Here is a 23,973-nt window from a genome sequence, read left to right on the forward strand (position 1 = left end):
ACCTGGGCCTCCACCATCACACACCTCTGACCTCCACCATCACACACCCCTGACCTCCACCATCACACACCTGGGCCTCCACCATCACACACCCCTGACCTCCACTATCACACACCCCTGACCTCCACCATCACACACCCCTGACTTCCACCATCGCCAGCCCTGACCTCCACTGGGACCTCATTCTGGGACGAGTGCAGAGTCAGCCCTGACCCACCTGGGCTCCATAAAAAGTGTCACAGGAGGTGGGGGACACCAGATTGAAAGTCTCCAGGGAGACAAACAACCCATAGGATGGATGAATAGTGATGGGCGCTGCTTCACATTTTGGGGTGCTGTTGGGAAATTTGCATGTGGCAGGACAGTGGATACTCTCGAGGGATTGTTGTTAATTTTCGTGCATGATGATGTGATTTTGGGGATGCAAGAGAAAGCCCTTACCCTTGGGAGAAGGGCGTGTCCCATGTCGCGAGCTTTGTGGTCCAGCTTCTGGTGCATCAGAGAAGGAATAGGAGGAAGGGGGGAAGACAGAGAGAGAGCAAACACTCCAAGGGGCTCCAGGTGGGGGCGTGGGGCATGCATCCCTGTCTCTGTAAGTTTTCTCCATGTGGGCAACTTCTCACGATGCAAACCTGGAGGGTAAACCAGTGAGGACCGCAGGGTCACCTGGGTGAGCATGCACAACCAAACATGCCATCCTTCACCCTCTGCGTGGGACCTGGGTCTCCAAAATGAGCTATTGGTTTCCTCCGGGCCATTTGGAAAGCTCTTTTTTTTAAATATTTTTATTTATTTATTTGAGAGAGAGAATGAGAGACAGAGAGCATGAGAGGGAGGAGGGTCAGAGGGAGAAGCAGACTCCCCGCCGAGCAGGGAGCCCGATGTGGGACTCGATCCCGGGACTCCAGGATCACGACCTGAGCCGAAGGCAGTCGCTTAACCAACTGAGCCACCCAGGTGCCCCATGGAAAGCTCTTCAGCATGTGGCTGGCCTGGTCCCCGTCCGCGCGGACGCCACCCCACACACAGCCTGCAGCCACAACACCTCAGGGGCGTTCCCATCTCCGCCCTGGGTCTCTCTGGTTTGAACCTTTTGAACATGAGTTTGTTTTCATGCGGGTTTTACTGTCCGCCTGGACTTCTCCATCGAGCAGCGCCAGCGCCCCGAGGCCGTCAGGTTTTCCCCTTCCTGACAGTGACAGCCACAGGCACCGCCCAAGAGTGGGTAGGGCGCACTCCTTGTTGCGGACTATCAGCGGCTTGGACCAATGTGGGCGGTGCCGCGAAGACATAATGCAATTGCCTGGTGTTTGGAGAACCAAGCCAGATGGGAGCAGCGGGCTGGTTTTTTGCTTTGAAATCCTTTGGCCTCGCTTTCCCTGGTTTCTCAACTTCAGTAAAGGCCCATCTGCTCCCCAGAGGCAGGCTTTCGACTCAGAGTCATGGGCACCCCAGCAGCCAACCACGTGGGGCTCAAGGTCGCTGCCAGGTAGGAGGCTCCAGACCGTGGGACAGAATGACAGCCAGTGACCACAGGGACCCGGCATGGGGAGGCTCTGAGATCTTCCAGCTCTGGACAGAGCCATGGGGATGTTAACAATCACTGTGTGACCTGGAAAGGTGCTCACCAGCTCAGGCTTCCAGGGACCAGCACTGGGGTGACTTCAGCCCAAAGCCCATTTCTGCCACTGTCAGCCTGATTCTTGACCAGAAACAAGGGCACCAGCACCATCTCCTCAAGGGGGCTGCTCGGAGGGACTGAGGCCACTCTGGAGAGTGCAGGTCTGGGTCCGGGTCCGGGTCCACCAATAACACCCCGGCCTCCACCATCACACACCCCAGCCTCCACCATCAACACCCCGGCCTCCACCATCAACACCCCGGCCTCCACCATCAACACCCCGGCCTCCACCATCACACACCCCGGCCTCCACCATCACACACCCCGGCCTCCACCATCACACATCCTGACCTCCTCCTCCTCACTCCTCCCTCCCCCTCCCTCCTTCCCTCAGTCCCTGGCCCCCCAACCTGAGCCTTTCCTATGGGCTTCCCACGCTCTACTCAGAGCCTCCCCAGGCCCTAGGCCATGTGTCCTCAGGGACAGAACCCTAGCCAGGGCCGGACTCCCACAAGCCACCTTCTACAGAGGCTGCTGCCCAGCTCTGAGCTCCCTGGTCAAGGGGCAGCCAGCATTTCCCAGTAGACTCCGGAGTGGTGGCCACCCTCCACAAGCACCATCCTGGACGTCACTCCTCCTGCGGCCACTTTTCTCAGAGATGAGGCCCCTGGACTCGTGACCCGCCAGTCCCCCTCGCTGTCCCGGGGGCACTGCAGAACGAGGGTCCCTGGCTGCAGACAGCTCAGAGACAACTCCTTCCTTGGGGGCAACTGAGACCGGGCCCAGCGAGGGGCCACGGACAGGCTGTGCCCAGGGAGCTGGGGGGCTCCCCTTCAGAAGTGGACACAGCACTCGCCCAGAGCGCGTCCCCCCGGAGTATGTGTGGACTGAGTCATCACGGGCAGAAGCGGCTGCACGGTCCCTAGGTCCAGCAGGGAGAGCCCATGCCGCCCGCCCAGGGGGCAGACAGGGTCTCAGGTAGAGAGTCTTCCCACCTGAACATGCACTTCTCCCTCTGCTTTACTAGCTCTCAAGACACAGGATGCCTGTTGTGGGCTGAATGTCTGTGTCCCCGCAGCATCCATGTGCCTAGGCCCTGAACACAGCAAGAGGGGGGCCGTCTGCACACCAGCTCGCCAGCAAAGGGCCCTCCCCGGGCAGCCAACTGTGCAGGCGTCCTGATCTCAGATTCCCAGCCCCCAGAGCGGTGAGAAGGGAGACTCTGGACACACAAGATGAGTGTACCCCAACCCGGTGGCAGGGGTGGGGTGCACTGGGACCCCGCGGACACACAAAGTAATGCACAGCTGTGGCCGGTGGGGGGGCCAGGGGTTTTAAAAGAGTTAAAGAGGGGACGCCCCTTGAGCTGCCCAGTGCCTTGGTGCCGTCATGATAGATGGACAGCACGCACGCCAAGCCCTGTGCTAGGAGCTCTCCATGCACCTCCTCATCCAACGCTCTGAGTTAGGAAGTTGCGCCCATTTCACAGAACAGGAAACAGAGGCCCTGAGTTCACAGGTGACAACGTGACACAGCCAGGAACATGAAGGAAGGTAGGATTTGAACCCAGGCCATCAGTCCCCAAAACTCACAACCCTGCCTCCTGAGCTCCCGGTCCCTGAGAAACTTCTGGAGGGATGCACGGGGTACAATGAGGGGCTGTAGGGTCCGAGAAGACGGACTGGGAATTTGGTGCAGGGGAGGGGGCTTCAGAGCCCTTCTGGAACGTTGGATCTCCTATCGTGTGCGTGCCGTCCTTTTACAAGAAAATAAAAGCAATCGGAAAACAGCTCTTGGTCCGAATCTCAACGTGAGTGAGAGGCACGTCCTGTAGGCTCCCCTCTTGCAGGGCAAAGGGGGGCTGTGCCCCGGCCGTGCGTGCCAGATGCTCAGCAGCAGCATGTTCCTGGAAAGCCCAGGTCAGTGACCTCACCTCTGTCCCCAAGAACTCAGGGGCGCTCGGCAAACTACCGCACACAGCTGCCTGCAGTCTCTGTGCCGGGCATGGGGTCCCGCCTCCAAGCAGGGGTCTCCCGGCTCTGCGATTCCCACAGGGAGTCTGGGTAGCTCAGCCCCTCGGTTCAGTAGGACGAAACAGCTGGTTTCAATTTTAGAGCATTCCCCACGCCCAATGGCGACCACATGGAACAGAGTTATTTTGCACTTGAAGCCGTGTTGGATCCTTTCAAGCAGCCCGGTGTTGTCACACGATGCCCGCCGCATGCCCTGAGTCCTGCAGCAGCGCTGGGGGTCCCTCCGCACCGTTCTGTCCTCGGACACCTCCTGACCTCAGCTGTTACAAACCCAACACGTTTTTTAAAAAGCGCTCGAGGGTTGCGAGAAAAATCTAAAAGGGACTGGGGCTCAGGAATGCCCAGCACTGGAAAGGGTTAATGGGTTCCTTCCATTTTAGTATTTGGCACCCGGAAAAATGCTTGGACTGCAAGATCTTTAAAAAGAAAAGGGGGGGGGCAGAAATGCACTGCAGCTGGTACGTAAGGGAACTTTCTCAAGCAGCAACCCTGTTTGAACAAGGACCTGCCTGGCCCGCTCTCAGGCCCCCAGAGTCTTTCTCTGTTCAGCCCTGCATCCTCTTGGCCCCCTCCCCCCAGTTACTTAGTAGGAAATCAATCTGTCCTTCCTGGGGGGCTTAAGGCGCCCACCCTAGGGGACCCCCTGTAAGTCCTGCCTCTCTGCCTCGGCTCACTGGGGCACCTGCATCCCCCGGGGCAGAGCCCGAGGCTCCTCGCAGCACGTCTGGCCCCCACAGAGCTGGCTGGCTCCACCGTCCGGGGCCCCAGCAGCCCGCCCCCCCTTCGTTGCCCCACTTTGCTCAGGAAGCGGTCCCAGCAAGGACCCTGGGTGAAGAGGATGGTGGGTCCTCCGCCCCAGCACTGGCTGATCCAAGACAGGCATGTGTCGGGCTCTCACCAGCGAGATACGGGTTAAGTCTGCGCTGGGGGCTCTGGGCACGTTTCCTCACTCTGGTGTGTGGTGAAGTGCGGGGTGTTTGGCTGCTAAGCGGGCGGGGGGAAGGCCAAAGCCACGGCGGGCCTGTTGGCGACCAGCCGTGGCCGCCCGGTCTCCGGGCCACCGCGGAGCCCTCCACGTGGCGGGCAGTGGAGGACCCCTGTCCCTCGCAGGCGAGTCCGGTGGAGAGGCCGGTGCACCTGTGGCTCAGTGCAGACCAGCAGGAGCCGGGCTGGGCCTCGCGGTCAGCCTGGGTGGAAGGAGCTGAAGCTGGCCATCAGAGTGCTATGGCCAGGCCAGGAGGAGGCGGGCGGTGGCGGGGCTGAAGGGCGGAGAGAGGGGAGACGGGGGCTGAGGCCATCGGAGCAGGAGGGCTCTGAGCACCCTCAGCCCCTGCGCGGCCGGGTGGGCGCCTAGAAGGCCCGTCGCTCACCCACAGCCTGGATGCCAGGATGCCTGGGCACAGGAGGGCCGAGTACCCGAGCACCCACGAGAACATGCCGGAGATTCCGACTGCGGAATGGCTCGCTGTGCTCACTATTAACAGCTTTGTAAACACGCAATCCTCCCTTAACTGCTCCGAACGAGCTTGGAGATGGCCAGCAAGTGTCTCCTCCATCCAAGACACATTTGTGAGGCCGCGTCTTGCACGCTGGGCTTTGGGGGTGCACGGGGCACAAATAAGACAGCCCTGTCCCCGGGCAGGTCGCGACGTGGCGGTGAGCGGTAAGCACCTGCTGAAGGGCACACCTGCCGCACAGAGCCGAGGCATTGTGAGGAGTTAGGGACCGAGCACTGAGCTGAACACTTGGCATCCATTTTCTCTCCCTCCCTGGGGCAGATCGGAGTTTGTGAAGTCTGCCCGCTCTGTCCTGTGCATCCCACCCTGCGTGCACGTGACCACCGGCCTCCAAAACAGGAAGGCCCCTGGGGCGCCAGTAGATGTTCACCAACAGGCTATTGGGGAAAACACGCCTGGTCTGCAGCACCTGCCAGTTTCTGCGCGTGAATATCTCCGGCACGGCCTCAGCCAAGCCCCCGAGGGGGTGCCCGTGAGCACACACGAGGCCGGGCCACGACGTGGCCTTTCCCCCCGTGCAGAGCCGACAGACGGGGCTACCCCAGGGGCAGGACCAATACCAATATATGGCAGAACAATGTGGGAGTGATAGATTTTGAGAATTGACGGCCTGTGTTTTTTTAATACGATTTATTTAATTATAAGCTTATATAATTTCACTTTTTTAAAGACTTTTATTTATTTATTTGACAGAGAGAGAGAGCAAGAGAGGGAACACAAGCAGGGGGAGTGGGAGAGGGAGAAGCAGGCCTCCCGCGGAGCAGGGAGCCCGATGCGGGGCTCGATCCCAGGACCCCGGGATCATGACCTGAGCCGAAGGCAGACGCTTAACGATTGAGCCACCCAGACGTCCCTATATAATTTCACTTTTAACGAGGCCCGTGGCGACCCGGCTGGCGGAATTCCGAACACTTTAACGGGCTGCTCCAGACACTGGACACCAGAGGCTGGGGTGAGACCTCCCCGCACGGTGGCCGTCAGCAAACCTCGCGGCCGCCACAGCCCCCGAGGCCTGGGTGGGCCCTGCTCCCTCAGCAATCGCTAACCACAGCCGCGCCGATCTTGCAGGTGACGGGGAGCAGGGTCCCAGCGGGAACACGAACTCGTCCCGAATGTCACTTGCCACCACGGAAAGCTGTTACCCTTTAACGACCAACCCACTTCCAGTTCTCCCACAGCCCCCTCAGCTACCAAACCAACATCTAGAGAATTTGCTCTTTCAGAGACAGGCCTCCGAGGCTCCCAGAAAAGTGCAGTGTCTGTGGATGCGGCCTGTCCTGGCTGCCGCTTACCCTTTGCTGGGAGTTACTGGGGGGAGGGTGACCCTGTCACAGCTCAGCGCTGGGGACAGGTTTGCAGCCTTCCTCCCGAGGAGCTGTAACCGTGGAGTTCCCCAGGCTTCATCTTTCTGGGGCTGGAAGACGGGGTGGCAGGTGAGGGGCAGCGGCCACGTGTCCTCACGGCAGAGGGGCCCGCTGGTGGATCCCCACAGACAGGAAGGACTGCAGACGTGCCCAGAGCAGGCCGCAGAGCCGCGACACCGGGAGTGCTCGGTGTGGCCGGAGAGAAGTGGCTCGCGTCCGTGGGGCCGAGGCCACAGGTGCCGTCAGGACCCTGACCCGGCACTGAAGGGCTGGGTGGGGAGCCCAAGTCTGCGATGGAACTCCTCTCACTGGACAACCCCCTGCTGGGCCACCAGCGACCACGCGGGACTCTTTCCCTTGTGCAGGGACAAAGGTGGGGAGCGAGGAGGAGGGAGCTGGGGGCTGCCGGCCTGGGTGCCTCGGAGCAGGAGTGGCCCGCCCGCCTGGGAAGCCAGCTTGTCCCAGCAACACGGGGGGGGGGGTTCCTTCCTGGCTCGGGGTCTGGAGCACCCAGGGGACCCCTGGGTATGTCTGACGCGGGCAGTGTTGCCCGTGAGGACAGAAGCAGGACCCTCCAACTTCCTCCCGAAGGTTCACACTGCACACACCCCAAGCCATCCCATCCAACCCGTCCTTCTGCCTCCAGGGCCCCTGCCCTGGCGTTTCTCCTGGATGCGTCTGAGCTCTCTCCGGGCCTCACTGGAACATCCCGCTAGGTCCACCCCAGGGCTGTGCGCAGGCTTTCACTCTCGGACTGTGAGCAACTGTGGATGCGGGCAACTGACTTGGCTCAGTCACTGAACTCCCAGAGGAGAGGCAGGGGGCCCCGCGTCAAGCTCCCGGTCCATGCCCCAGATTTCCCTCCAACAGAGCGACCTTCTGGAGGGTCTTCAGTGCCCACTCTCCAGGATCTCGATCTACAGTGGGGCGTCCCAATGAGAGGCTCTTCCTGGGCTGGTTTTGGAGATCAGGGAGGCTGATCCACGCAGGTACCTGCCACGTGGTCACGGCTCAGAACGTTAGCAAGAGTGAGGGATCATTTCCCTGGGGACTCAGTCTCGTGGCCGTGGAGGGTGGGCCGGCGCTCCGGGGGGGACAGATCTTGCCGCGGGGCTGCTCCGTGAGGGGCACACAAACTATCTGTCACCCTATGTGCTCTGCTCAAGAGTTGTGAGCACGTGGAAAGTGCTTCCTAAATATGCCTTCGTCCCTGCCTTTGAGAGAGAGGAGGCGGGCAGCTTAGTTTAGCTCGGAGAGAAAGCTTGCCAAAAAAGTCTAGAAAAGGATCTCCAATTTTCCGAGTGTTACAAGTTTCAGCAACATCGTTGATTGACCTTTTTTATCTCTTCCACCTGTTGATTTCCCCGACCATTCGTAAGCGCTTTCACCCCTCCCGACAGGGGGCAAGGAGAACGGGGATCATGCAAGGGTTGGGTCTGGTTTTCAGCATTCTACGATCTTGGACAGTACCTGCAGCAAAGTGACCCTGACCCGGTTCGGGCACAGCGTGCTGTGTAGACGGATAACGCTCGCAGGTGACTGCAGTGCACACTTACAGGTTAGTGACTGTGAGTCAAGGAGGAGCTTTGCTATTTGGGCTGGACGCCGGTCACTGGAACGTGCTTCCGTCTTTAGCCCCGCCCACCTGTCAGAGAGCGGTTTCTTGGCCCATCAGGGAGTGGGGGGTGGCACGGAGAAACGTATGCCCCGCCCCCAGGCCGGACCAAACTTTGCTCCACTGGATGTTATTGTTCTGAGGGTGACAGTCTCCCGACCGCCGCGACGTAGCTCCGTAAGGCTGCAGGACACGTCAGCGCGCTGATCGGGCTGTCCCATGCGGGGTGGCTCTTCTGAAGACCAGAGCTCTCTAAGGAGCACGGGCTGTAGGTTTCTGGTCAGGTCAGGGTGGCGCCCACTCTGAGGTCGCAGGGTCAGCAAACACACGACTCGAGGTGTGTCACTGGAGGGCACGGGTACAGCAGATGGCGAAGGAGCGCTGTGGGACCCCAAGACAGGTGTCCCTGACGAAGCCTCAGATGCTCAGGATCACACACGCAAAACCATACATGTGGCTGGGGAAAATCACTGCGGTCTGACCGGGCGTGCACGCAGCAAGGGAATTATCTTCCCCCCACCCTCCCCAAAAAAGCTTCATGTTTGTATCAGTCAGCTCAACCCAACAGAACTAAGTGCACAGACTGGGAGTCTGAAAACAAAAGAGATTTATTCCACCCCTCCCACCCCCTCACCCCCACCCCCGGGGCTGGAGGTCCGAGATCCAGGCATGGCAGGGCCGGTCCCTCTCGAGGTCTCTCCTGGGCGTGCAGACGGCCATCTCCTCCCCAGGTCCTCACGGGGTCGTCCCTCTATGTGTGTCTCTGTCCTGATGTCCTCTCCTTATAAGGACTCCAGTCGTATTAGACTAAAGCCCCTTAATGACATTGTACCTTAATCATCTCTTCAAAGGTCCTATATTCAAATACGGTCACATCCTGGGGGTAGGGCTTCAACATATGGATTTTGAGGGGATACGCCTCAGCCCATAGCAATGTCTTGGTCTTCTTTTTCTTTTTCTTTTTTTTTTTAAGATTTTATTTATTTATTTGAGAGAGAGAAAGAGAGAGACAGTTCGCAGAGGGAGAAGCAGACTTCCCGTTGAGCAGGGAACCCGACGCGAGGCTGAATCCCAGGACCTTGGGATCATGCCCTGAGCCAAAGGCAGGTGCTTAACTGACTGAGCCACCCAGGCATCCCTAGTCTTCTTTTTCTTAATAAAATGCCATTTATAATTGTAAAAAGTTGATAAGCACATGGCAGGCAATAGGAATCTATAATAGGAACCCTAACACATCTGTCCCCACCTTGACCAGAGACAGGATTTAGCCTTGGATGTTGATGCCCATCACTGTGGTCACCACCCACGGCTCTGGCTCACTCCCATTCAGCAATAAGGCTGAAGTCCAGCAGAAAACAAGGCTCCCCGGCTGGTCACCAAGCTGCTCTCATGTGTCTCTTGCTGGCTTCCGGGTCTTCCCTACCACAGCCCACCCCTTTGGCAAGCCCAGCCAGTCTCCCAGATCCCCTGATGGCACCCCTGGCTCCTCTGGGCCGAGCCATCGCCCCCTGCACGCAGCAAATCAGCCCCCAAATGGGGCCGCACCTGCTGACATCTGGTCTACCCACTCCACAGGTCGGACGCCATTTTAGCAGACTGTTGGAGAGAGCGAGCTCCTTTCTCAATGTTTGATTCATTACCTGGAACGCTCAAACTTTCGATCCAGTGCAACAGCCATGGCCGATGATGGGCAGACCTCCCATGGGTGCAGCCAGGATTGTGTGCACGCTGACCCTTGACTTCCGCCCACACGCGTGTATCAACATGATCCGGAATGAGGATGACTTTCCCGCCCACGTGAACTTGATTCTGCTGTTTTGTTACTTGCTGAGGAATTCATGCTTATCTTAGCAGCTTATCACGGTGACAAACTCAGAGTGACCACAGATGGAGGAGCTGTGCTTGTTGCAGGGCTGAGCGGGGCGGGAGACTGAGGGGCGCGGACGAGCTGGAAGATTCACCCCAGAAAGGAATGTTGGCAAGTAAAATTATTTACTTAGAAGTGCACGTCTAGGTTGGTCACTGGGGCCCTTCCAGGCTATTTGGAAGAATGTTGTCATCCCAAATATGTGGCAAGAGCTGGGGTGAACAAGCTGCTTTGTGTCATTTTGTTTGGAGAAGGGAAATCTGCTTTGCAGAGAAACAGTCTCCACACTGACAGCAAGCAGGGGTGGGAAGTACACAGCGGCCCCACTCTCTGTGTCGAGGTCTCAGAGGCTAATGACGGGGCCAGCGTTACAAGAATACATCATTTTAAAATACTGGCAAATGTGGTTTTGTTCCACATTATGAAAGTGATGTGAGCCCACGGTGGAATCTGGGAAAACCAGGAAAAGTGCGAGGTGAGCTTGCTGGCAGTCCTACACCCCGGAGCTGGCCCCACTCACCCCCCGTAACACCCTTCCTTCTCGCTAGGTTTCTTCTGAGCACATTTTCATGTACGGAAGCATGCCTCTCCCACACGGCTTCAGACAGTGTGAGCAAAGTCTGCTCTAGCTGAGAACATTCTTTGAGGCCATCCTTGTAAATGTTGGCATCCGGTTTCCATCTCCGGCCCCTAGTGAGGTCCCCTGGAGAGGCAGGCCAGGCCTGGAGCCAGCGCTCTGGGGCTCCAACGGCCATCTGAGGGTTTCTGTTTTGTTTTGCTATGAAGTGGGGACAGCAATACCTATTGAGAGGATAAAACCTGTGAATGACGGGGCATCTGGGTGGCGCAGTCACTTAAGCGTCCAGTGATCTTGGGATCGCAGAGTGAGGAAGGCCTGGCTCCCAGGCCGGCCATGGCAGATGTGTGGTCTGTTGGTCTCACGTTCATGGCTTTCCTTTGCAGAACGGGGGTTCTCTACTTAAAAGGAACCCCAGAGCCTGCAGGGCCCAGAAGGAAGTCTCAGTTTAATCATCAGGAGATTATCCAAAGGCTTGTCTTTCTTCAGTGTTTGACTTACTAGAGTCGCAGCCTGGACTTGGGCCCCCACCTCGGCCTCACGCACGTGTCTTATCCTTGGTCTTTGCCCGGCTTCCCCTCGGAAACCTCTGGAAGGCCAGGCTTCATCTTTCCAAGTGGTGATGGGCATCTGTCAGGGGTCTGGTTTCTGAGGACTTGCTCACTGCTCTTCTTGAAGGGGACTTTAGATGGGGTAGAGAAGGGGGACCGTAACTACGCTGGACTCTGGAGAATCCACGGGGAAGGAAAACAGTCGCGTCCCCCGCCGCCTACTTACTTATTTAGGAAGAAAAATGATGGCTGCTGAAAACCAGAGCAGCCCCCAGGCCCTTTGGTTCTTGGCCTGGCTACGACAGGCCAGGCAGAGGCCCCAGCTGCCATCCAAAGCCTCCCTTCCAGAGACGCAGATGGAGACACGTAGGCGTCTGTCCCCTGAGGTCTGCAGAGCAGAGAACAGCTGCCGTGGACCCAGGGAGTGTGACGCGATGTTTTCTCATGGGAGTAAAAATCTCATTGACAAAATAATCGGAAGCAACTCTGGGGGCCTAGGGGGTTCTTGGGGTGCAGCCTTGAGGGGTGTGGGGGGTCCTGGGCTTTCACGGAGTGCAATCTAGGGGGCCCCAAGGTTTCTCAGGGTGTAATCTGATGGGGTTTGGGATTTCTTGGGGTGCAACGTAAGGGGCCACTGGGTCTCAGGATACAATTCTGGAGGACCCTAGTGTCTTGGGGTACAATCTGGGGGCCACAGGGTTTCTTGGGGGGCAACCCTGGGGGCACTGGGGTTCCTCTGTGCAAGCTATCCTCACTTGTTCCCACTCTAGGCTGGGGGGGCCCTGCTGCAGGTACCCCAGGGAATGAGAGGAGTGACTCAAGACAGAGAACTGTCGGCGGGGGTGGGGGCGGGGGGCGGTGCAGGGGGGACTTCCTGGAGGTCTGGGGGAGGGGATGCGCACCGCAGACACTCCTCTGCCCTTGGGGGAAAGTGGGTGTGTTCAGGGGAGCTCCTGCACAACTCTCCTCTGAAAAGCTTCAGTGTCCCAGGTGCCTCTCAGACCATCAAAATCTTCAGCTCCCAAAGGTTTGCTCCCCCACCCCTCCTGCCCTATCGGATGCCTTGGATGGGATTGGCACCAGGCCTCAGGGCACAGGCGATCGGGCTAAGGAATCCTGCAGGTCGGAATTCCTCCCTTAGGTCTGCTGGGAATACACCCACCTACATTCTTGGACTAGTTTAAAATCTACAGGCTTCCCCCCCCCAACCAAAAGACCATTTTTAATAGAAAGGAGGTGCTGGTTAATAATGCTTCAGGGTAACAATGCTCTCTTCTAAATATATACATATCTCCGTCTTAGGCAGTAATTACAAAAACAAGGGATTTTTTTTTTTTAAGCACATTCCTGAACCCAGCCCTGGAATTCGGAGCCCAGGCTCAGGAATCTGCCGGCGTATACGCCCGCCCCTCCCCTGCTGTGATTTCGGTGATCAGCAGGTTGGGAAAGCCACTCCTCTGGCAGAATATTCTTTTCTGGCTTGGGGGTGGAGAAACCAAGGTGAAGGCCTCCTTTAACATCTGCAGTGAGCGCTGGAAACGGCTCTAAACAGATCTCGGAAACTGCCAACAGCCCGATTGGGTTGGTTCTAGTATCATCCCCATCTTCTACAAAATAGGAAACCAGGGCACGAGGAGGTTAATTAACTTATCGAAATCATATAGCACATCATTGGCCACACCAGGATTTCAAATTCAGGCGTCCTGCCTGACTCCCGCTGGTGCTCCCAGGGAGCTCCCAGGTGGAGAAGACTGAGGGGCCCCCCGAGAACGAGCACGTGCCACTTGGGGGCTGTGCAGGCCCCCTGCCCTGCAGAGAGGCACCTGAGCAATGGAAGACCCAGATCCATTGGCCTTTATCTTTCTCATAGTTACGCGCTCACTGGTCCAGCCTAGGGAGGCTTGCAAACTTCAGAACCAGAAACAACGCTGGAGCCCCCTGCCTGAGGTCAGGGAAATGTGAGGGGCCGCCTGCTCCGGAGGGGTGTCCTGCAGCTGGCGTTGAACCAGGGATGCGCCTGGCCCTCACCGCAAGCAACAGATGCATTCCTGAGTTGTGGCATGTGGGGTTTTTATAAATAAATTCTATGTTACATTTTCAAAGGAGTATGTTTAGAAAGAATCCTACATTGACGAACCCTTTGTAAACTAGTACCATTTGTTAAATAAATCCTGGACTCTGTTGCCTGGGGGGAGGGAGGAAGAGGAAGGGGAGGGGAGGGCTCACAGACGCCCCCTCCCCTCCCACCTCCTCCCCAACACCCCGTGGGCAGCGTTCACCCTGGTGCCACCTTTCTGCGCTCAGATTCCCATTGCTAGTTGCTCCCACCGCAGGCTGTGCCAGGAGGGTCCCCGGCTGAGTTTGGGAGCCAGCCGGATGCTGACCTAAGAACATGGCCACAGAGCCTTCTTACGCGGGGCAGGCCCGTGGGTTGGGGTTCCCTCTCGGTGGAGAGCTGCTGAGCGAACATAAAATATCGGAGCGATTCCTTCTGTAATTCATCATTGTTTCCAAGCAAAACCACAAAGCCCCAGGCCCCGGGTCCGGCTGCTGTTACTTCTGTGTTTCTGTCTAAAATCAGGAAGAGGAGAATGGACCGGCCCTCCCTGGGTCCTCTCCCTGGCCCCCGGACCCTGTGGGCCGCCCCCGCCACCATGGTCGTCAGACTCGGGTTCCCCGCACCCCCCCCCCCAGGGTTCCTGGCACTCAGCTCCGCCTCCTGCCGCCCACCGCGTCCCGCCCAGGCCAACGGCGGCTGCTGGTGGACTTACCATGTCAGGCCTGGAGCCGAGGGCCGCAGGGAGGCCACCCGCCAGCCTGTGAGACCCTGGGGTGTCATTGTCACGGCCCCTACGCACAACCCGGGAAACCCAGGCTGCTGGAGGTGGCAGGGTGCAGGTCCAGATTCTTACTCCTGAGCTTAGCGTTGCACCTCTGCCTTCTCTCCTGCCCCAGCCAGGGACCCTCCAGCTGTCCCCTCCCCTCGGGGCCACCTCCTTGGATGCCCCCACACCGGGCTCCTGCTGGGCCTCACTGTGCCTCAGCGTCTACTCCTTTGTCTTCCCCCAGGGGTACTCGCCCTGCACACTCCTGGGGTGGGGGGCGTCTTCACACCATTGCGGCTTCCCGGGACCTTCCTATCAACCGGAGCCGCTCCTCGCTCCTCGCTCCTCCGTCCTGGGGAGTGCGGGCTGACGCTTCCGAGGAGGGGAGCTCCCCTGCGTTGGAAGCCTTCAAGCTGAGCCTGGTGAGTGTGTCAGGGACTGTGAAGGGGACGTCCTGGCATGGAAGGCAGAGGTCGGGGACTTTGCAGCCAGAACATTCTGGAATCCTTGATCTGCCTGGCATGGCCCACTGCCACCAATCTCGGGCCCTGGCTTCTCATTGCAGGGATCCCAGAGGCAGGGGTTCATGCTGGCTGAGGGCTCAGGAAAGGTTTGCACAGCGCAGGATCCAGCAGACGTGCGCGTGGACAGACCTGCACTCCTGAAGGCCTGCAGGATGCAGGTTAAACAGACATCTAACAGCATCTCACTGCCATGTGCTGATGCATGTGTTCGTTGAACCTTTGCTGGATGCATGAATGAATGAGTGAGAGAACGCATGTGCCGATGATCTCCGGGTTGTGCTTTAAGCCAGCAGTAGGGGCTTCTGTCCTATTCTGCGTGGACTCCCATGGCAAAGCACCGTGGACCGGTTGCCTTAAGCAACACCTCTTCTCCTCTGGTGCTGGAGGCTGGAGGTCCGAGATCCAGGCGTGGCAGAGCCGGTCCCTCCCGAGGCCTCTCCTGGGCGTGCAGACACTGTCTTCTCTCCGTGTCCTCACCTGGTCTTCCCTCTGTGTGTGTCTGCGTCCTGATGTCCTCTCCTAATAAGAACTCCACTCACATTGGAGTAGAGCCCACCCTAGTGACCTCGTTTTACCTCTATCACCTCTTTAAAGACCCATCTCCAAGTATAGTTCCATTCTGAGGTCCCGGGAGTTAGGGCTCCAGCATATGAATTTGGGGGATCACAGTTCAGCACAGCTGAAAGAGCGTGTGGCTGAGGGTGCAGGGAAGGCCCCACAACATGGGGAGCTGCCCCTCAAACTCCTTGCAGGTGAGCTCTTGCCTGCTATCCCCACAGGGCCTTTTACACATGGAGCCCCAAGCAGGGCTCTTGTCTGCGTTGGTTTGCAAGGTTTTGGTGGGGAGGGGGGGCGGGGGGGGCTCTCTGTATGGCAACAGGGACCTGGTCTCCTCTGTCCTCAGTATTGGCAGATTCCTGTCCCTGTCCTAGCTCACGTCTGAGGTGTCAGGCCTGGGATTGCAGACTGGCTTCCAGGAAAACAGGCCTTCCCTGGCCACCCCCCCACCCCGCCCCAAACAGATGGGCTCAGTGAGGGCAGGAGCCCACTTTCCCCACTGAAGTCCCCCTCTCCGACTGGGATTCTGTCTCGGGCCCTGCAGGTGGGGCTATGCACACGTGTCCGTGGGTCTCTAGGGAAGGGCTCTCCGTGTCCACCTCCCTGGGCCTCTGCCCTAGACAGCTTCATTCTTGTACGATTTGGTCAGAACATATTGCTGTCCTGGTGGTCCATCTGGACTGTGGTCAAGAGATGCACGCTTGGCCTGGTCCTTGGTTTGTCAGCCACGGTTGGGGAGCTGACCTCAGCAAAGTTACGTTCTCTGCTGTCCGAGGCTTGGCTGGGAAAGTCGCCAGAGCTTCCCAGGTCCTGAGGCTGCCCAGGGTCAGCACTCCCTGCCCAGGCTCTGCGGGGGAGACTCCTGGGTCTCCTGGGGACCCCTGGCCACAGCTCTGTGCAGGAATCACTGCTTATCTTTTTTTTTTTTTTTAAGATTTTATATATTTCTTTATTTGAGAGAGAGAGAGAGTGTGTGTGCATGGGGAGGGAGGGGCAGAGGGAGAGAGAGACGCAGACTCCCCACTGAGCAGGGAGCCCAACTCGGGGCTTGATCCCAGGACCTGGAGATCATGCCCTGAGCTGAAGGTAGACACCCAACCAGCTGAGCTACCCAGGCGCCCCAGGAAACACTGCTTATCTTGAGATCCGCATCATAATCTGTGCACCGCTCACCCCATGGTGCTTTTGAATTCGGTGCTGAACGTGAAAAAAGCAATTGAAGCATCAGGGGTTGGTACTCATTTCAGTAATCTAGTGAGTTCACCGATTAGATCACACACAGCATAAAGGAAAGAGGATGGTAATATGTTTGTTTGAAATTAAATCACAGTTTTTATTATAAAGCACTGTTCGTAAATTCTGTGTGTCTGGTTTTGTAACATGTAATGTACCAGGTGAATGGATTATTGTCATCCCCTCTTATGTCCGCAGGATGAAGTTCGGGTGTTATCGATGCTTTATCCAGGAAATTTCGTCTCTTTTGGAATAAACCTGTATTTCACTAAAAGAAATTTAAGAAGGACGCAGATGTGAAGAGGAGACGGAGGGAAAGAACTTCACATGTCCACAAGTTCAGGTCTGGACAAGTTCCCTGAGCAAGGGACCACGTTTTTTTGTAGCCAAAGGTTCACAGAAGTTTGGGGGCGCTTGACTCGCTCCAGGGCATGGAGGGGCGGTCCGCGGTGACATCTCTCTCTTGGTCATCTGTGGTTGGGGACGCATGGCTGTGCTCGCATCTATAAGGGAAGCGTTTTCTCCTTCTAGCTCAGATACCATTTTTAAAAATAAACTTTGTCTTTGAGAATCGCTTTAGATGTATAGAAACGTGGCAAGGACAGTGCAGAGTTCCTGGATAGACACCCTCTCCCCCTTTGTTCTCCCATCGTTACCCTGCCTTCCACGGTCACATTGTCACAGCTGAGGCAGCAGGGCTGGGAAGTCACGCTTAACTAAAGCCCACGGCGTATTCGGAGTTCACTCATGGGAGCCCACTGGCCTTTCTTTGTCCCAGGACCCCGCCTAGGACACCAGGAGACATTTAGTCCCTGTGGTCCTCCTGGCCACCACAGTTCTCAGACTTGGCTTTTGATGACCTTGGCAGTTTTGACGAGCACTGGTCAGATGTTTTGTGGACCGCCAGCCGCTCAGTTGGGATTGTCTGGCGTTTCCTCCTGGGTAGGCTGGGGTTCAGGGTGGGCTGGGAGGGAAACAGAGAGGCTGAGCACCATCCCCACCACCTCATGTCGAGGGCACCTGCTCCCAGCACCACTCACCCGTCACCCTGACCTCCTGGCTGAGGTCCGGGACCCCCACCCTCTGCTCTCTCTGCAGAAGCAGCTCAGTGGGGGCAGCCAGGCTCGGGGGTGGGGAGAAAGCCCCGTCTCCCTGTCTCCTTGGTGGGGAGCTAGACCCATAGACTGTTTGGAAATCTTCTGTGAGGGAGATTTGCCTATTCTGATACATTCCTTCAATCAGTCAATCCATCAGTATGGACTCGTGGGTATTTATATTTATACTTTGAATTATAACCCAAAGCTCTGTTTATATTGTTGCTCAAATTGCTCCAGGTTTGGCCACCGAGAGCTCTTTTGTGTTGGGGGCCGTGTCCCTCCCACTGCCTCAAGCCTTTTGCGCTCTGAGCACGGCTTCACTCTCTGGCCCTACATGGTGCTCCAGGCTCAGCTCATGGGTTTCCTTCCCGGACCCAGAACCGCCGCCTCTCCCAGAGGCCCTGGCTCCTCTCAGTGGGGAGCAGGATTAGCAAGGGCGCCCAGGGGCTGGCTTTGCTCATTGTCACTGGGGTCACTCCTTCCAGGTCTTCTCCAGGGGCGTTTTATTTTAAACTTTTTTTTTTTTAAGAGAAAGAGCGATCAAGCGCAGGTGGTGAGGGGCAGAGGGGGAGGGAGAGAGGGAATCTCAAGTAGGCTCCGAGCCCAGCGCGAAGCCCGACGTGAGGCTTCATCTCACGGCCCTGAGATCATGACCTGAGCTGAAATCAAGAGTCGACGCGGAACCGGCTGAGCCACCCAGGCGCCCCTCCAGTGTCGTTTTAAATAAAGGGTCAAGTGCATTCCACAGGAAGGCTGCCGGCTTGTGTGTGACCGCAGGCAGTCACCTCAGCTCTCTGGACTGGGAGCTGGGCCTGAGGCTCCCTGAGGCACCTTTGCCTTCTCCCACTTTGGGACCCTCTTCTGAACACGGAGGGTGGAGTCCATACATTCTCGAAGGTGTGGAGAGCATGTTTCACCCCTCAGGGCACTGGACTAAATGTCACTTAGCGCTCCTGGATGTTCTGGACCCCTCAGAGTTGTTCATTCTTCCAGGATCACCCATTTATTCAACACTCACCCTCCCTGAAGACTCGCTGAGGTCCATGCACTCAGCGACCGGGGAGGCAAAGACATAACCAGGGAGAAGGCAGGCAGGAGCGCCAAGGACCACTGTGGTTCTCCTTCGGTGGGGCTGCCTGGACATGTGAGCTCAGGACAGGTGGGCTCTGCACCTGAGGGGCGGGAGGAAGAGGTGCTGGTGCTCCAGGCCAAGGGAGGTGGGATGGGGGGAGGAGGCCACGCCCACCGGCTCCAGACCTGCCAAGAAGCTCCTCCTTCAGGTGGCGCCAGTTATCACCCCTTGGCTCAGACCTCTCTGGAAGCCCCAGCAGGTAGGTTCCTGAGCCCTGATCCCACTAGGAATGCGTTTGGCTGCAGGAACAGAACAGCCGGCCGTCAGGGCTTCAATGACGGGCCCCAGATGTCCCGAGCCAGTCCGCCCTGTGGCAGCTTTCTTTCCACTCGGCCGTGGTCCTGTTTGTCCTCGTGCTCTTTGCCTCGGGTCTCCTGGGCTCCTGCTCTAAGTGCCACCCAGGGAGGGGCCATCAGGAGGGAGAGCAGTCCCGGCCGCCTGCAGGATGGAGCCCAGCTGGATTCGCTAGGGAGGCTGCTTGTGGGGCAGGGACAGATACCCTTCCGTTCTAACCAGGGCAGGACAACTGAGAGCCGGGGAGTCATTCTGGAGATGATCCCAGCTCTGGGACAAAGCAGCCCAGTGGGACCTCGAGGTCCCTGTAATAACCGTCCAGATCCCTTCAATGGACACTTGCTGGCCGGGCTGCTGGGAGGTGGCCCCGGGCTGTCAGCTTCCTTTGGGGATGGCCTCAGGGGCAAAGGGTGGCCCTCCCGGGGTGGCCCACACCCGAGACTGACCCATGTGCTCCAGGACAGCTCCCAGCGCCGGCACCCACTTGGCCTGCCTCCCTCCCTCCTCCCAGGTATGACCCTGCTCAGATCTACCTCAGAGCCCACGTCCGTGGCTCCAGCAGTGACACAGGTCGGGGGCTCCCAGGGCCGTGGCTGCAGAAGATGGTGTGGGCGTGCATTTTGGCAGAGAGGGTACCAAGGTTCCACGGGTTTGGGAAAGGCTCCGGGGAACAGAAAAGTCGAGGTGCTGGGCTGTGGCTGTAGATTTGTGTGTTTGCGGGGAGAAGCATAGGGAGGGGAGGGGGCCCTGTCCCAGCAAGCTCTAGAGGAGCACGGTACCTAAGTGCATCACACCGGCTTGTGGTCCTGCTCTGGCCACAGCCCCATGGGTAAGTGCATCCCGTGTCCTGCTTCCTGCTGCCCCTTCCAGTGGCTCTCTGGAAAATGTTACTTTTCAGGGCAAGGAAATCAGAAAATTATCCACATCATTGCCCACATGCTGCCTTTGACCCAGGGATACTGAATAGTCAGACTTCGGCGGTGGCCAAGTCCATCTTCATGGCAACAACAAGCTTCCAGAAAGTTCTTTCAGAACTCCTGTGGGAAGGAACAAGAGGAGCTCTGGGCACTGGAGATGCGGCAAGCCCCTGGCCAGACCCGCGCCTGCCCCGTCTGCAGGGCTGGGAAGGGAGTGGCCGTTTCGGTCTGAGACTTTTGTTTTCAGATTTGAGATATTTTTGGATGGGTAAGGATGGAAAAAAATGCGTGTCCCTTTTTCAGATAATTGCAACATGCCTTGCTGTTCAAGTTCTTGGAAACTCAAAGTTGTGGGCTGGGAAGTGGGAGTTCCTGGACCTGGGAAGGCCCCCCGCGCCAGCCTCTGGGCAGGTGTGGGCATCTGCACTTCGGTGGATCAGGGAGCCAACTGCTCGGGCTAACGGAGGATGCACGAGAACACCAGGTCCAGTGTGCCTCCTCCCTTTCTCGGGCTCTGCGGAGGGATGTATGAGGACAGACACTGTCTCAATAAGCCTCCAAGTGTCCACAGTCCCAGAAACAAGGGGGTGGTTGGGGCCGGCCAACTGGCAAGGGGCAGGTGGGACCGTCTGGCTTTGAGGGAGAGCAATTTGAGGACAGAGATTTTACGAGAGGCTGCCTGGCAGGGGCGAGACCCCCAGCTTCCCAGCCGTGCAATCATGGGCAAGCTTATGGGCCTTGCCCCTGCAGGTGGACGTCCTGGTATCTTCTGAAGTTCAAGTTCACTTAGTCGTTCAGCCAGCAGGGACCTGGACGTTGCGACAGAGCCTGAGACACAGGATGGATAGATGTGCTTGGCCCTGCGATGTTCCAGCAAAGAGACAAGTCAGCACAACCGTGCCAGATGGATGGGCAGGACAGGGCAGTGTGGGAGAAAGTTACGAGGAGCTCGTTGGTCTGATGGTTCTGGATCTTTATCGTGTTCTGTTGCTGAACAGCTGGGGGACCTTGGGCAGGTTACCTACAATTTCAGCTTGTTTCCGTATGGGTGCAAAGAGGATCGTAATAACACCAGCCTCCGCCCCATTTAGGGGTCCCTCTTCCGCTGAGACTCCTTTTCTGGTACCCCTTGCCTTGTCCTGCAGGCTGTTGGTCTGGGGTCTCCTGGAGGGCAGGAAAAGGGTCTGTTCTATTCCTGAGTGCTCTGGAAGCATTTGCCTCAGGGAATGAATGCCCAGCTCCGTCTGAGGAAGAGAGTCATGGCTTTTGACCTCTTGAGAAATCATGCTACCCTCTAGAGCAAGGCAGGGGTTGCTGGTCTTTCCAAGAGGCCTTGCAGGGTAGGAGTGCGATTGGAGCGGGGTTCAACCTCCGCTCTCAGTGATGAACCGAAGAAGGTCCCCACAAGGCAGGACAGGAGGGCCCCAGGTAGGTTTGGGTGTCCATCCCCAATCAGGGGCGGTTCCTGGTAACTGTACCTTAAGATGTGCGCAGCCCTCCCCAGGTGGGATTCTAAGAGAATTTGGTCCCAGTGGCGGATACAACCTCTGTCTCTCTTCTGAAGGATGTAGGGTGGGTGTGTTCTCACATGTGCTTTCCTCATGTGCGGGGCTTCCCGCACACTCTTGTTGACACCGTTCTTTTGCCTATGAGGAGCAGCATTTCTAATTCTGCAGAAGGCTGTGTGTTTCCCAAGGGGATCTTCGGAGGGTGCTGCCCATTTCCCGGATTTCACTAATGGGAAAACAGAGGCTGAGAGACTGACTGTGGGGATGTTTGGGTCTTGGGGGATGCTGGAATTTCTCTGCCTCTCCTCCCCTGAGGATCCCTCTGGCCTGGGACCTGCTCTCCTAAATGCTCCTGGACAGCCTAAATCCTGCTGGTTTCTCCTGGCTCATTTTAAGAATAAAGTCTTCCCCGAGCCCTCCCTCCATTGGCCGGACCTTCCAGAGACTTCTAAAGCATCTTGCGCTTTGCCCTTCATGGCTGTGCTGCTTTATGTCTGCAGGACCCTGCTAAGAGTGTAAGCTACAGGCGGGGAGCGAGGCCCGGGTTCCCAAGAGCACAGTAATTACAGCGCGGAATGAATGAATGAACGAATGAATGAGTGAGTGAATGAATGAACAACCGGTTTTGCAGGGATCAGGACTGCAGCCTCCCTCCGCCCCCGACTTGCGGCGCGTGAACTCTCGGAGCAGGGGCCGCCGGGTGAGTCCACCATTTGGCGGTCCCTCCGGGCCCGGCGGGGAGGTCCCGGGGGCGCACGGGGGCGCACGGGGGCACACGGCGGGGGCGGGCCCGCCCGGCGCCCGCAGGGCTGGGCGCTGAGGCCAGGTGACCGGCGGCCGGGCGCGGCGGTGGCGATTGCCCGCGCCGCCTCGAGGGGGCCCTGCGGCGGGCGCGGCGGCGAGCCAGGAGGACGGCCCGCCCGCGCGCTGCTGCGCTGCTCGGCGCCCGGCCTGCTGCGGCCATCGCCCCGCCGGACTCGCCGCTCGCCCAGGTACGGGGCCGCACCGCCGCCCGCTTTGTTTCGGGCCGGCGCCCGCGAATGCGCGCCGGGCGCAGGGAGGGGCTCGGGGCGCGCGCGGGAGCGAGCCGGTCCGGGGTCCGGGGACCCGGCGCGGGGCCGGCGGCGCGGATCCGGAGTCCGGGTCCGGATCCGGGTCCGGGTCCGGAGGCGCGGCCGGAGCGGCACCGCTCGGCGGCGCCCGGCGGACTTCGCTCTCTGGGACGCGTCCCGAGACTGCGGGGCGGAGAGCCGAGCTCGGGGCCCTCTTTGATCTCGGCGAACAGGCTCCGTCCCCGTCCCCGTGCTGGGCGGGAGGGGGGGTGTCCCCGGGCGCTCCCTCCTTCCGAAGGAGCAGGATCCGCGGGCCCCGCGCCACCTGTGGCACGTGCCCCCCGGGCCGCCGGCGCGGTCGCTGACAAGCCGCCGGGGGGAGGGTCCGGGCGCGCTGGGCGCGGGCGGGGGTCTACGTGCGGGTGGGCACCGCGGCCTGACAAGGGCTCTGGGGCTTTGCTTGAAGTGATACGAAGATCAGTGTGTGGCGGGAAGGGAGTGCAGAGCTGCCCTCGATTCTTCAGACAGCGCTAGAGGGTGACCCCCCACTCTCCACGGTGGTTAATACCAGCGCCCTGGGATGTGTGGGGCCAGCAGGGAGCACTGTCGAGGGTGGTCACTGCCTACTTACCCGAAAGCCCCCATCCCGAGGCGGGGGTCCCAGGCCTTCACACACTTTGACTTTCTGGGGGTTTTCACTCCCTGTGACACGAATGCTTGAGCCTCCAAGACTCTAAAAATATACTGAGAACAGGAACGTGCAAGTTTTCATTGCATTCATTGCATTAATATGACTACTGCATTAATATCTCAGTGCCTGATGAAACGGCCTTCAGAACCAGCCGTTTTGACATTGTGGTGTATTTGCTGTGTGCCCATTGCTGTCTTTGAAATGCGGTACTTCTTGGCCCTTTGAAAGAGATTTGCTGTCCTGTGATTCTCCCCTCTTTAGGGCCGGGGAGGTTATATTTGCAAATCAATCAACAAGTATTAAGAAAGGCGTTTCTGTGGAGAGGCCTGGAGGGGCCCGGGAGAGGCCCCGGAGTCTCTGCAGCTGGTGGGTGGAAGGAGCAGGGCCCCGCTGCAGGGAATGAGGGGACCTTTGTGCACTGGTTGCTGACCGGGAACCGGCAGGAGGCCAAACTCCTGACCTCAGAGACAAAGTAATAGTAACTTACTTTGCAATCTTGCAAAGGAATGGTGACCTCAAAGTATAGCGCAGTAAGAGCACGTTCTTCTTGAGTGTTTGCTTGTGCTAAATGCTTTGCATGCGTTCCTTTTGCATTTCTTCCACATGGCAACCCTCAGAGGGAGCTGCGATTTTGCCCCATTTTACGGGTGTGCAAACGGAGGCAAAGAACAGGCTAGGTGTCTTGTCCAAGTTGATGAAACGGGGTGGCGCAGCCCAGGGGCCCGGCACGCCTGACCGAATGGATGCATATTCTGACAGCAGATTTCTCAGCTGAGATGCCAAAGCTCATAGTGGCAGTGGAGGAATTCTTTGCAAAGCTCTGAGAAGGCAGAAAAAGTAGTAGCCGCTGGGAACTGTGTGCTCCTGGATGCAACTGACTACTTTTCCGAAGTGTAGCTTTGGCACCTAATGGTTTCAGATGGAGCAACTTACAAATGAGACCCTGGGAGCTAAAGGTTACAGGATGAAATATGTTCCTGCAGGGGATGTTGCTGAT

General features: G+C 58.1%; 1 protein-coding gene across 1 annotated transcript in view; it reads left to right on the forward strand.

Annotated features, from left to right (window-relative positions):
• The first annotated feature begins 22,067 nt into the window (after positions 1-22,067).
• The window catches only part of TNS3 (tensin 3), a 416,462-nt gene continuing 414,556 nt past the window's right edge, over positions 22,068-23,973 (forward strand). The window contains exon 1 of the mRNA XM_081799720.1: positions 22,068-22,225. The gene's annotated coding sequence lies outside the window, so the exon portion shown is untranslated. The remainder of the gene's footprint in view (positions 22,226-23,973) is intronic.

This window comes from Leptonychotes weddellii, chromosome 12, assembly GCF_054177405.1.
Source record: "Leptonychotes weddellii isolate Sample4059 chromosome 12, ASM5417740v2, whole genome shotgun sequence".
Taxonomy (NCBI): Eukaryota; Metazoa; Chordata; class Mammalia; order Carnivora; family Phocidae; genus Leptonychotes; species Leptonychotes weddellii.